Below are 13,934 nucleotides of genomic sequence, written 5' to 3'. Positions count from 1 at the left end.
AATTAGCAGCTCTCTGTTGTGAGAAGCAGCTAAACAGAAAGCAGAGGATGGTAACAATCATACTGCACTTCCAACCTGGAGCCCTGGGAACGCTGTGTTGAATTTGCTTGCCATTTCTGGATTTTCCTCCTATGGGCCTGTAAGCTAACAGATCACCTCATCAAGAAGCCTGTCTCTGCTCTAAATCCAGGTGGCTTCATTACTCCATCAAAATATTAATAGCAGTGTTATAAGATCAACATTTGTTTTGCCAGGAGCAATGAATAATGCAAACAGTACCGCCTAAAATCATTATTATTTTATTTAGATCAGAGGCTGAGAGCCACCCTCTGATCCTGTGCCAAAACTGGAAGAAAATGAAGAGCATTTAGAGCTGGTGAAAGGTAAAGGATACAAAGGCACAGAGAACCAACTGCTTCATTTATCAACACAGTGCAGAAAGTCATCAGCCGCATCACATTCCCCAAACTACTACCAAATACACCCTTTTTTCATTTCCTTTCACCTTTGGAGCCTGTGTACTCCAGCAGCTGAGGAACGCTCATTTCTAGAGGAAAGAAGTTTTTTGGTTTCCTTCTTTCTGAAAGCACTGACCCAAAAACTCTATCATTAGTAACAATAATTAAAAGGTGCCATAAGAGGGAGTGTATGGATGATTGCCACTAAAAGGAACAGTCTCATTAATTTATTGCAGATTTTTAACTTGGCTTCATTAGGACATGTCTGTTGAAGGCCGTTCAGGACTCTGGGGATGTTCCTGTACTTCAGTGACTCCCTCAGTGTTGTCACAAAGAAGGAAGGCAAGTAAGATCTGTTGGCTAGTATGCAGTTTTGCGTATGTAGCCAGCAAATTTATCATTTTGTCAGTCTTGCATCCAAGTAGAAGCGCCCTCTTGAAATCGAGGACCTGACTGATTGAGCAGCCATTCAAACACGAGCTGTGAACGCGAGTCCCTCTAGCACAAGAGAATTTCAGACCATCTTTTGTTGCCTCTCTAAACCTGCCAGCCTTCATATGGCCACAGAAACATACCAGCGTGGCTCCAAAAGGCCCAACACGTCAGGCTATCCCAACAGCGACCATCTTTCCCTGGCATCTGGGCACCCCATTCCACTCAGCCTCTTTGGAGAAACTGGTTTTCCTAAATCTTCCTGATAAAAACACCCCAACTTCACTCTTAAAGGCAGCTTTTAATTGGGACGTGGGAAAGACACAGCAGCCCTACGAATCATAAATAATGATGAGCACTTGGGAGAAGTTTCCCTCATTAGACAATACCCATAAAGCAGAGTTAACTAATAATTAACAAATCTAGCAGATAGTAAGTATGCAGCCCTCTCTAATGGAGCAGAAGACAGGGAAATATTAAAGAAGTGCTAACAGCTGGCTTGTTAATACTCCGAGAGCCAATTTCCTACGTAAGACTCAAATGGGAAAGCAGAATTGTAATTAAAGTCTATTTTAAGATAAACAGGAAAAAATACCCCACCTCATGAATCATATCTTTTATTATACACATATTTGGCACCTACTGGCCTACCAAATCTCCCTGGTCAAGGAAGCAAGTGCCCTGGGCCCGCTTCTGAGTTCCTGCAAGGGGCTTTCAGCAGAAGGGAGTACTAAATTAGGAGTAAAGGGCCCTCATAAAGCACTAGAGCACAGCAAGGCTTTTCGGCAGATGTGAGCTGTGGACTCACCATGCTAAGTGGACCAGGAAACACTAGCATTCCCTCCCTTCACTTCCACAAAGACTACAAGCTGGACCAAGAGCCCATGCTTGACCTTCTCAGCCATGGAGCAGCATGGCATGTGCCTGTCAGTGAGAAGCAAGGCCACATCCTGCGCAGGCATCTCAGGTGACTTCCAGCCTGCTGCAGTCGCTGGGGAAATCGGCTTTAGGAAACGATGTTCTATTACTTTGATGTTAGGAAAATACTTCCATATCAGCATGGTTTAAAACTAAGTTATTCTTGCTTGTAAGCATCTTTCAGGAATGCTTTAAGGTGTGTGCCTCAAAGGAAAATTTCTACAATTAATTTCACAAAAATATATAAATGAATTGCTTCTCTTTTCATTTCTGTCGGATTCGTTTCCATGTATACTTTTCCTCTAATTGCAGTCAGAAAGAAAAGGCTCGGGTCTTTCATTAGATACCATCCAGAGTGAGTTATTAGGGTTAAATCCACCCTGAATGGTAAAAGCAAATTAATCTAGGCTGATAAAGCGTGAGCCTTTAGTTGCCAGGAATCCGCTAAAGCCCCAATCTGCAGAGATTTATTCCTGCACTTCATTTCAAGAACACAGCCAGCCTGCCTCCCTCCAACCCAGCTCAACTCCACTTTATACATTCATATATTTATTTTCCCAACTGAAATGCAAGGAAAGGATTTTCTACCCACCATCAGCTTTGTAGATAGCCTGTACCTAAGAAACTCATACAGAAAGGATTCTTTAATTAGTTTAAAACAGCACTTCATATTGCTCTGAAGTAAAACCAAAACTGCCACCAGTCTTTAAGGTGTTCAAATCACAAATGTTTTAAGCAGCAAAGAGACAAACTGCACGTTCTAGAGCACTGAATGTCTAAAATATTGTCCTCCCCCCCCCCCCCCAAAAAAAAAAAAAATAAAAACACAACTATTCCATTGCAATTTTAAAGAATGGGATTCTTTTCATATCCAAAGATTTATTTTTTTATCACCAACCTGACACTGTCAGGCAAGTCAGAAAGGTGAGACTGGACTTTGGGAAAGTCAGCTGCTTGCTCCAGCCATGACTTCACAGAGGCCATTTTACACTACCACCCATGCACTCACAAGTAGCCACAAGTCATCACCACATTAGTGAAGCGTTTATGGAAATGCCTTCAGTTTAAAGCTCTGGGATGCAAAATCTACCTATTCTCTGACCTGATGCTAGCAAACACACACAGCCCGGGACATCTGATTTGAAGCCCAGGCTAAATGTATTTGTGAAAGAAAGCAGGGTCCTGATATTGATAACTTCCTACGAGGAAAAGAAATGTCTCTCCTGAAAGGCTCCTCTGCCCCTTGCTGAAGAGAAGACTTGAAGCACGAGAAAAATGCATGAGAGATGTCCTGTACACAGACATCCTAGAGTACATACAGCAGATTCAAGAGCATTCCTACTCTTTTGGGAATAAAGCAGAGTATTTCTCGCCTGATCAAGGGCAAGTTCTCAGTACCTGCAGGGTTCCTCACCTTATTCGTACCATGAAAGACTAATCCCTAATAGACCGTGAGGATTTGTCGAAGACTCAGCAAAGCAGTGACACGAGCCACCGGGCTCTGGCCCTGCCTGGCTGCTGGTGAACAGCTCCAGCACTTGGACACCTGTAGCACCAGAGCCAGGGAGAGGGAAAGAGATGCGGGGTTTATGACTAGGATCTAAAACAAATTTTATTGGAAACTTTTATGTCTGTAGGTTTGAGTAGTTTTTATAGAGAGGAGTTCTGAAAACTGCCATAAAATTTTGCCTTGGGGGTTATGATTACATTTGTATCTTTCCCAAACTTGTATAAATAAAGACGACAGTTTTTACTGTAGAAGCTTAAAAGGTTAGAGACGTATTTGGGTCTGTGATGAACCTTTTATAGATGTGATGTTATAAGAATTTATTCTTAAATATCAATAAAAAAAATACAACTTTACATTTCTTGATAAAGCAGTGGCGATTAGAAAAAGAACTATGTGGCAGAGGTGGCTGCATCGCTTCTGACTTCCTTTCTGTTAAAATAATGCTTTGTTAATTTTTTGTTGACTGGAAGCAATTAACTAATTTTCATTCTGTCAGAGGAGGAATGTTTTTTCTAAGGATGCTTTCTGGTCTCCTGGCGTTTCACGTGAGATTCACCTCACACCTGATTTTGGTCGTGAGTTGGTATAAACCCTCTTTATGAGGGACTGGCACCTCATATACTTATACCTTTATAAATATGCTGTATGATTTTTGTACAAGTAAACGAGAAATAATACCCATGTTTTACATAGCATATGCAAGGCTAAAAACATTGAAGGACTCACCGCTGTTGGACCTGCTATGGTTTTCCCTTCCACGCTTCTGCTGGTTGATGCCGTATATTTTCTTGTGGGGGTTCGCTTTCCCTTTCTCTCCCCTCTCCCACACATCCGTACATTCATGCCCATAACCAATTACTCTCCAAAGTTTGGCAGTGACAGGAACGCAAGAGCAAACACTCCCAGTTCCAGGAGCACTTTGTACTGGCTAAAACAAGCATCCCAACGGGTCCCAGGGGAGTGAGGCAAACCACAGCAGCGGGGCTTTTTATCGGGATTAATACACTTATTTTGCAAACACGGAACAGATTGTTGGTAAAGTGAACACTTGAACACCGGAAACAAGGACTATTGAACCTGCTCCCTCCTCTCAAGCACAACCACAGTAGGATTTTAAATTTCAATGAAATGAGTGATAATCTTATTTGTTGCAGATAGAATGACTAATTAGTGAGGAAAACTCCTTGAAAGCATTCAGTGCAAGCAGTTCTCTCTGAACGCAGTGCACGGCACAGCGGGGCACGGAGCACTGCACTGGCATGGATACACACTACTCTGCGCTGTGTGCACATGTCCCTGTGGAGGCATGCTGATTAAACTGGGCCTTCATGAAGTTAAGCAACTCAACCATGCACCTGAATGAAACTTTTTGCCCACAAATACCTTAAAATCAAACAAATTAAGACACCTTCATTCCAAAACATACATTGTCTTAAAGACAAGTATTCACAATGAATTACCACGCTGCATAAACAGTGATAGACACAAAGTAAACATGAAATCATGGTATCCAAACAGAAATAGAACATTAAAACCATATAAACAGGCAGAAAAAAAAAAAAAAGAAAAAAAAAAGAAACAGCCCTCTTTTTATTTTCTTCTTTATTTCAAGAAACTTCCCTTTCTCTTACCTTGATTTCCTCTTGATCAAATGCTGCTCAGAAGAAGAATTGTATGTTGCAGTAACAGTGAAATGTGGACTTAACAGAATGCCATTGGAAATCATAATATTTACGTCCATTTGTTGTACTTGATTCAGAGTTAAAGTAATTTTTACTAATTGCCTTTTCATCTCACACAATGGTTCCTGCTAAGTAAGATTTAAATATCTCTTACCTTAGAGTCCCCATCTCGTGTGCTGCCTCATGACCGTACCCTTGGGCAGTCGATCCATGGCTATGCTGGGTCACTGGAGATACAGCTGTACTGCAGCATCCAACGCAGACGAGACAGCTGGTGCATGAGGCACTTTAAGAGTCCTGAAAAAGAAATGGGCGGGTTTGAACCATGCCACGGTAAAATATTTTAACATTTTGCGACAAAGAATTTTCCATTCTATGAGAAATACAGCTGTAAAACTACAAACTTTTGTATTGATTAGAATGAAAATAAATTTTGAGGCATTGGAGATAGTATGAAAACTTTCTTTTAATGATTCCAGTGGTAACTTCTGTTTTGCCACCACCTTTATGTTGTGTGTTGTCAGAATGGAAGGCCAGAAAAGCGAGCCCATCCACTGCTGTGTGTTTGCAGAGAGCCTGCTCTTATAGGCACTGTGGTAATACAACTAATAAATAAGAGGACATGTTATGACTGGTTCCTGGCATTCAAACAATTAAGATTCATTCTACCAAGCACTTCTACATATGCCCAAGCCACACTGGCATCTAAGTTCAACATTTCCTGAAGCACTTCATCAAACGATGAAGATTACTGTTAGTTGCATTCATCAGCAGGCTTAACAGAGACCAGAAGGGGACAGGTACCCTATAAGTATTGCACAGCTACCCAGAAAACTCAGCTGCTTTACAACAATTCAAAGTTAAGAGAACTCCTAATAGCAAATTATCAGTTTTTTCCTCTTTCTCTGAGGAGGAACCAAGGTTTTAGCAAAGCTGGGGTGACCACAGCTAGCTAAAATACACTTCTCTGGGAAAAAGGAGGCTGCATTTCAGCTTCCTTTTTAGAGCAGCTGCTTTCCTCTCTACATACACCAGGATTCACTTTCATCTTGTTTCTAAACCTGATGTTTATCCTATCAGGAAAAAGCAACAGTAGCATGGGAATTTAGGCTGACAATAGATGCACTCATTTAAAATGATGAAATGCAAACATTAGCTTCTAAAAGCTCACCAAAGTAAAGACAGAAAACTATTTGCATAAACTATTACCTGTGGAATTAGAGAGACATATTTTTGTTAATAACCTCATCTGTTTTCTGTATTTCAAAGTGAAGAAAAAAAGTTTAAATCATCATGATTTTACTCATTATCATCTCTTTAGGTCTTGCTACAGTTATGAATTGCTAATTGTTTGAGTATAAGGCTTCAAGATATCACTGGCTGACACCAGCTTTCAATCCAAGAAAAAAAAAAAAACCAAAAAAAAACCCCACACATTAAAAAGAAACTCAGTCCTAGTAATTAAAAAAAATATATAAATTTATTTTTTAAAAGTTGGTATAACTTTGATTACGTGAAATCCAATTTTAATGAAATGTTTCTGGGGATCTTCCCGCGCCGAGCAATGATTCTGTTGGGATTGCTTTTGCAGTCCACTAATTTCTAATCATCTCAAAGTAGAAGCGGGAATGCAGAGAAGATTGGGAGAGAGTGACAAACTAAAAACCTCAGCCTCTGGATCTGAAAACACTCATTTCAAGAGACAGGAAGAAATACAACATCACGTTGTCATGAAAAACAAACTGGGAGCAGTTTTATTTTCCTTCCACAACAAAGAGAAATAAAATCTTGAAAACTGGTAGAAAACTTACTGGTGCATTTTGCCAAGCAAATTTTTGTGTTAGGAGTCATTTCAACTTGCCCCCACCTGAGGGTTGACACCTGTATGGCTGGTGGAGATGCTCCCCTGCCCTTGTCTTCTACCCCACCAAAACCAAGGACTCAAAACTTCACCGAAGGCTAATAATCAGCTATTCCACTAAACTCTTGGAGGTACCCTGAACAGCATATTTTACATATATTGACAGGGCTCAGAGGACTGTGGCAGCTAAATACTGCCCAAGGGTAAGAAGACATTCAGTGATGGCGGAATATCGCTGGGAGCTGGAGGCTGAAGGCAATATGCACAATCAAAGCAGCTATTGTCACCTCAGGCCATCTTAGTGCTGCTATCTCCAGGGAGAGCCTGTGCTTGTTTATTGCCCTTAAAGTGTTACTCCGGATGCTGAAGACTTCCTGTGCACAAAGACGTGGTATATAAACACCACCCGCCTGCAAGGAAACTTTCAACATGGAAGCCTTTAGAGACAGCATGGCAGTGGGCTCGAGTTGCTGCACTGAGCTGGGGTCCCCCAGGCTGAACCTGTGGTGGTGAAGCACACGAGGGACTTGCAGGTACTCACCACAGGTTGAGCCGCGACACTGAGCACAGAAGGACGCACAGGGGTGTGCAGGGCTCACATTTAGGGTCCTGGTTAAATCGGTTACAAGCACTGCCACACAGTGGCACACCTGCCTTCACACCACTGTGGTGCCCCCACGAAGGTATGGGGTCATCCCATCGCTGAAGAGCAGACCAAGGAGGCTGGCCAGCTCCTCAAGGGAGAGCTAGAGGAGGGACCCTATCAAGTCCTGGCAGGGCAGATCTGAATGCTAGCCAGCAAAGTTTAGTCCTGATGGTATCTTATTGCAGTTTATTACACATTTTAATAAGGCCTGACTGCTAGAGCAGTCGGTAACCTTCAGAACTCAGCCCTATGTGAATCCCAGCAAGCACTTGCCACTGTGCTGCCTGCAAACACCAGCCCTACACGTAGGCTCTTACTGGGGGAAAAGTGATTTGCGTTTTGTTACAGATGCACCACGGGCACTGCATGGTGCAGCTAGCAAAAGGGGTGTTTTAGTTAACCTTTAGGTTTTCCTCATTAAACTGAGTAGCTGTCACTTTTTTCTTTTTTTTAATTCCTGCCTTTGAATTGATTGTGTGATGACAAAGAGCTACAAGCAGATTTCTACATGGTGCTGAAACCACAGTCCACGAGGAGGCAATTTTTACAGACTGTATTTTATTAGGTCACTCTTGATTAGTATTGTCACTTAAAACTATCCCAAATAACCAGGATAATGACTGCAAGCCACACTCCAGCTTTATAACAAGTGATAGCTCTGCCGGGAGCCCCCCAAGCTGTCCCAGACATCACTGCCCCACAGCCCCATCTCACAGCAGCGTGAGCAGGAACTGGGGAGCGACAGCGGCTTCGCTACCGTGTGCAGGCGGGGGAACACAAGGCAGAGTGAGAGTCACTGTGCTGCTGGGGATGTGCCCAGAAACAAGACAATTAGGAAATGCCAAACAAAACAAGTAGCAGCCGAAACAGAAAGCCTTCAGAATGCCTTCACCCAGTTTCAACTTGTTTCTTTTTTTTAAAAAAAGAGCTGTTGGATCCAGGCTTGCTTGCAATATTCTTGTGCTGTGTGTGCAGCATCCCAAGCCCAGACCTCAAAGAAGCCAGCTAGCAGAACAAGATGAGATGTGCACATTTCCAGATCTACCCTTGGAGAGCACAGACTCCAAATCGAAACACCACGGCTGCAAAGTCAGCAGCATCCAAGCCCAGTGGCCATTTCCAGAGGACCAAAGTAGAGTTGTGTGGTCCCGAGATACCACCGCAGGCGTTCGGATAACATCAGCCATTCCAGCTGAAGCGCTGGTGCTCTGAGCGGGAGGGAAGCAGGGGAACATCCCAGAGGAATTGGGAGATTCAAGGAGCCCCCAAGCCTCCATCCCTGCTTCTTCTAAGTTGTTTTTCCCCTTATCCTCACCAACAAGAGGCACATGCCAGGGGTGCAATATCACTCAAGGGGCACAACCGTGCGGCAAGGATTACTCTCTACACAGCTGCCACAGACAAACAGAGCACGACGATTCTCCCCATGCCGGTGCAGCAAGGCCGGAGCCTCTGGCCAGCCTCCGCCAGGCCTGGCTGTCGGGCTCCTCCAGTCTCCTGTTTCCCCACACAGGGTGTGCAGACGAGATGATGAAAGCTTCAGGGAGGAAATTTTGCCAGCATCTATCTTTTTATTGTTGTTACAGGTTGGCATCTCCAAAGAGCAAGGAATGGGTGCCAAGTTTATTACTACCCAAGTTTTATGATTTACAACCTGCACAACTGAAGCCTGAAAACACAGCAATTTTGCAGGGTAATTCTGGGAAGTAACTATCCTACAGCACCAATTATTAAAACCACTTGCACACATTAAAGCTATAAAGATTAAAAATATAGCACACTTGTCATTAAATATGTATGAAATCATGTAATATGTATTATATACCAGTGCAATGGCCAGCCGCATGTGCTTCAGCACAGCCCCATGAAAGAACTGCAAACCCCAAGTCCCAAACCAGCACGCATTTTGTCAAAGCCGAGGAACAAGTTTGTCATGCAAAATAAACACAGATGTTCCAAGCACTGACTGTAGCTTTCAGGCAATGGCTAGGAAAAGAAAGTGCTTTAGGAAAATATGCCTCTCAGTACAAGTCTACCGTCTCTGCACATACTGTACTTCAGCATCAGCTGAGGCTGGATGAGTCATTTAAAGGACATATCCTGTTGTTGTTTTTAATTTCGTTTGCTGCTCATTGTATTTTTTCCTCAATGCTCTGTCTTGAAATGTATTCAAATGGCTCCCCATCCTGATGTGCCTGGCACGCTTTAGTGACACAGGCACTCTTTTCTGTGTTGCTTACTAAATCTGCTTCACGTTTTAGAAAGGCTAGAGTTTATTAGCACCTCAGGCCTTGCTTTGCTTTTTTATTGTAATTGTTTTCCTCTTCTCCCTCATTCAGTTCCCCTGAGAAATGAATCATTTTCTATTGTGCTACACACAGGAACATCTTTCAATTTCTCTAACTACCACATACAATTCCCATGGTCTAGGTACACATACGGCTGTACAAACCACGCACCCATACACATGCACGTGTGCACCTACCCACCCGATGGCATCGCTCAGCTTTCACCCCAGTTTTCATCTTTTTCCAGATAAAAGCATAGTCAGAGTTTCTAGGTAGAGCTAATATTTATGTTGGCTCAGATAAAAAGTTCAACTGAAGCCATGGAAAAACAAAAAAGTTAGATTCTGCCTTAAAAATATGTTCAAAGGAGTCTCCATAGTTGTTGTGCGCAACAAAATGGGCGCTGGCTTACACTTTGACCAGTACGTTCTTTAGCCATAAGGGAAAATGGTCTGGCTACAAGAGACTCCACAGGGAGATCCAGTCTTCTCTGCTCAGCCACAGGCTCCCGTAAGCTTCTTTTTTCTCCGCCTTGGTTGCTTAGAACAGTAACAACACCAAGATGATATTTCTCTGACATACCATGAAAATGATACACGGGAAATGGGAGGCTTTGGGACAGTCCAGTAGCAAGGGCCATATCAGAACAATCCCTCCAAGGAAGGATTCTTTTTTTTTTCTTTTCTTTCTACAATCCTACAAAAAACCACCCACCTTTCAGCTAAACAACCCAGCAAACTACAGATTTTTGTCTCACTGTTTGACTCGAAGCTTGTTTCTCCGAGTACTCATATGGATTTTGTGTCTTCAAACGTGCAACGCTGGCATCTCGGCACCAGCTCAAACAGCAGTACTTAATTCTTGCCACTTCCTATTAAGAGTGCGGCCTTCTTTTTCAGCTAACGAATGCTGCTGCTCTATACACACTAGCAGAACAACAGTGAAAGAATAAGTCCATACCCAGTTATCATGCAAACTGCCACTGCTGAAGCTCACAAGCATACTTCAACTGCTCACAGAGTCGCTCCGGATTCCTGCGGGCTGATGCACCGGAAGGTGAAAGCACACCCCCGCGTCTCACCTGCTGGCATCTCACCTACCCCAGATAAGGGGAGGCTTTTTGCCTCCAAAATTCAACACAGCAATTCCAGTTCAAGAAGAAGGCATTGATTCTGATGGAGGATCAAAGAGATGATACTACTCCACAATACCTTCCCACACCATACCTGTTTACAATACTGCTGAGATCAGTTCCTGGGCAAGAAGCAACGTGGTAACCACTCTCATGCTAAACTCATCTCTATACCTATTTAAAAATCTCATTAAGGACTTTGCATAAAACTAAGTAGATGAAATGCTGCTGCTAAGAGGTAAAACCACAGCCATTCCTGCAGCAGTTCACACCTGTAAGTTTTGCAACGTGCTTTGCTTGCGGCCCTTCTGTCCCTCCCTTGTCTTCCTTTTGCATAAAGTATCATTAAATCGTCCCCACTCATGACCACGTGCAGACTTGAGAACCTGTATACAGCCCTCCTGAAATCCCTCCCTGACTAAAAACGTGACACCCATGACTATATCATTGGTTTGATTTGGGAAAGCATCTCAGAGAGACTCTAGGCTTCCCATCATTAATGGCCTGATGCTCTTTTCACCTTTCCATTCCCTTGACTTGAGCATGGCATGGAATGGCTGGAAACAGCGCTGACCGAAAACCAGTGCATGCTGCCTTCTGAGCCTGCCTTCAGCCAGGGAACAGAGGAAAGGATGGAACAACTTGAACCACCCCAGCCTGACTTAACAGAAGAGATCCAGTCTGCACAACCAACCCCGATGAGGAAGTTTTCAGGCTCTTTTAATTCACTGCAAGACACTTGCAGACAGCTGCAGAGAAACAGCTCCAGTGCTGATGCAAAAGGAGAACGTTTAGACTTGATTTACTGGATACACATATACAAGATGGTCACTAAACCTATCCCAAAATTAAGCTAAGACAACCTTGCACTGAAAAATACTCTCCAGGGATTGAGATTGATTGTTAAGTTCAAAAACCAACAAAAAAACTCACAATCCTGCTGAACTCCAAAGACTATTAAACAGCTGCCCAGGCTCTCATTGAATTCCAGTCTTCAGTCCCGATTAGGGTCCCAAATCAGCAATGCATTAGGCAAACAATGAGCTCACGTATGTGCTAAGCTTGGTATCTTCCTAAACATCCTAATTCTGCAAGGCCCAACAGCGTAACTACAGCAGTGAGCGATGCTATTTCCAGCAGCGTAGCAATGCCTGTGAAAGCCCTCGCAGGGCTGCTGTGCTGGTCTCAGGCACTTTACATCAATGTAATTTAATTCAGTTCCCTGCCCTGAATAAGCTTTCTTGGCATATGCAAGGGTATGTTGGTAAAACTGTCTGCACGGGGGAGGTGTTTCGTCCCATTGTAATTATGCCACAGATTCAGCCTTGACAAAGATTGACAGACCTGCAATGGGGAAACAAACCACTTACTGTAGATCTTAACTAACTAAATAGAACTAAGCAACAGAGCATGTATTTCCCGCATCAAGTAGTGAATCTGCCTGGAAATGTGCATAGAATCAGCCGTAGATGAGGGAAGCACGAACAAAGAAAGCTTCGTTGACTGATTTGAAATACATAGATGGGTGCAGGAAACCTGGGATACTTGCAAAGATCTACCATGAATAGGGAAAGAGGTTAAATTTGTCAAGTAAATTACTTGCAGAACATTCTCCTCCCAGCTCTAGCCAGCAGTAGTGAGTCTGAGACAATGGGTAATTCATTACCCACGCATCTCTGTCTGAACAGGGCAACAGAAGTCATTTGGCGTCTGTAGACCTAATTAGGTGTCATTAAACGGACCGATGCTCATTTTCCTGCTGCACAACTGAAAAGGCAATTTGTTTGTGCGATGCAAAGTTGCAAAGGTAGAAGAAAGCTTTAAAAGCTGCCTCAACTTTGCGTACCGTGAGTGCGACTGCAACTGCTGCAAACTCGAGGTGCAAATAAGTGGGGGTATGCAACCGAGCAGGCTTTGCCCCCTGCCATTTGTGGGAAGTGTGCAAGCGTGCACAGCTGCTGATGTGCATTTTCCTACTGAAAGCAGCATGCCCCCCACAAAATACACCGAAGCAACGGAAATCTGGAGGGAAGGAAGCATAAAAATCCCAACATCTGGAAAAAACCCTCCTTAATGAGGTATTTTACATCTTTCTGTGTTTTACGCACTGCTTCTCATTACAAGAAGAGAGCATAAGCCAGAGCCCTTCGAGGTCAAGGCAGCATTTCCTAGAGAGTCATTCAAGTGCTCTGGCATAGGTGTAGCAGCCTGGAGGCATCCAGACGGAACCCGATGCTCAACAGCTACCTCCAGGCATGCGAATTGCTCCCGGAGTGCTTGCAGCGGGCTCTGGCTGTAGCTCCCCATGGCCTCCTCAGTTAATAAAAAGCCTGCTGCAAGACAAAGTTGGGCGAGATGCTCATTACACCTCCCGCTTCTGTGCACAGCCTTTTGTACTGAACATTTGAACTGCAGCCCTAGAAACCACCCAGCATTTTGAAGCTGCCCCAAAATATAGCTTCTGCTCGGCTAAGTAAAGTATGCTAAATCCAGTCCTGTAGACCAGACCTGTTTGTGGTTTGGGGAGGTCCTCTGAAATGCAGGTAATGAGATATTTTTGCTTTACCTAAACCAGTATCTTGTCTGGTTTTCTTTGTACTTCAAACTGTGTAGTTTGAAAAAGCGCCAAAGCACCAGAATAAATGACGCTGTCGTCTCAAGTGAGTACTTATTTTTTTTTGTCTATGGGGTAATATAAATGTTTTAGATATCATATAGGGATATTTAGGAGGCAGACACAGTTTTGGATCTGGAGGAAGGACTGAAGGGTGAAGATGTTTAGGTGAACTAGCAGCTAGGGGCCCAGAGCACGTATAGCTACCACGTATAACCAATGTGACCCATATTATGCTGGCCTCTTGATGCTGTAACAGCATTACAAGCATCAACAACAACCTTAAATCATTTTCTGAGATTGCCTTAGCAATGTGCATCTTTCACTAACTCGTTTGTGATGACAGCATTTCTAGTTTGGAAGCCAGCTGCAGTTTTCTAGACCGAAGGCAGC

The 13,934-nt window shown here is 43.4% G+C and overlaps 1 long non-coding RNA gene across 3 annotated transcripts in view; it reads right to left on the bottom strand.

The window, feature by feature from the left end:
* The window catches only part of LOC125184052 (uncharacterized), a 169,595-nt gene that overhangs the window by 94,437 nt on the left and 61,224 nt on the right, over nucleotides 1-13,934 (bottom strand). For all 3 annotated transcript variants that reach the window (XR_010831385.1, XR_007167288.2, XR_007167287.2), the window contains one exon: nucleotides 5,155-5,297. This is a non-coding gene — a long non-coding RNA (uncharacterized lncRNA). The remainder of the gene's footprint in view (nucleotides 1-5,154; nucleotides 5,298-13,934) is intronic.

The sequence above is a fragment of the Anser cygnoides genome, chromosome 4 (genome assembly GCF_040182565.1).
Source record: "Anser cygnoides isolate HZ-2024a breed goose chromosome 4, Taihu_goose_T2T_genome, whole genome shotgun sequence".
NCBI classification, from domain to species: Eukaryota; Metazoa; Chordata; class Aves; order Anseriformes; family Anatidae; genus Anser; species Anser cygnoides.
Note: the sequence above shows the minus strand (reverse complement) of the source record. Positions and strands in the feature narration are given on the sequence as shown.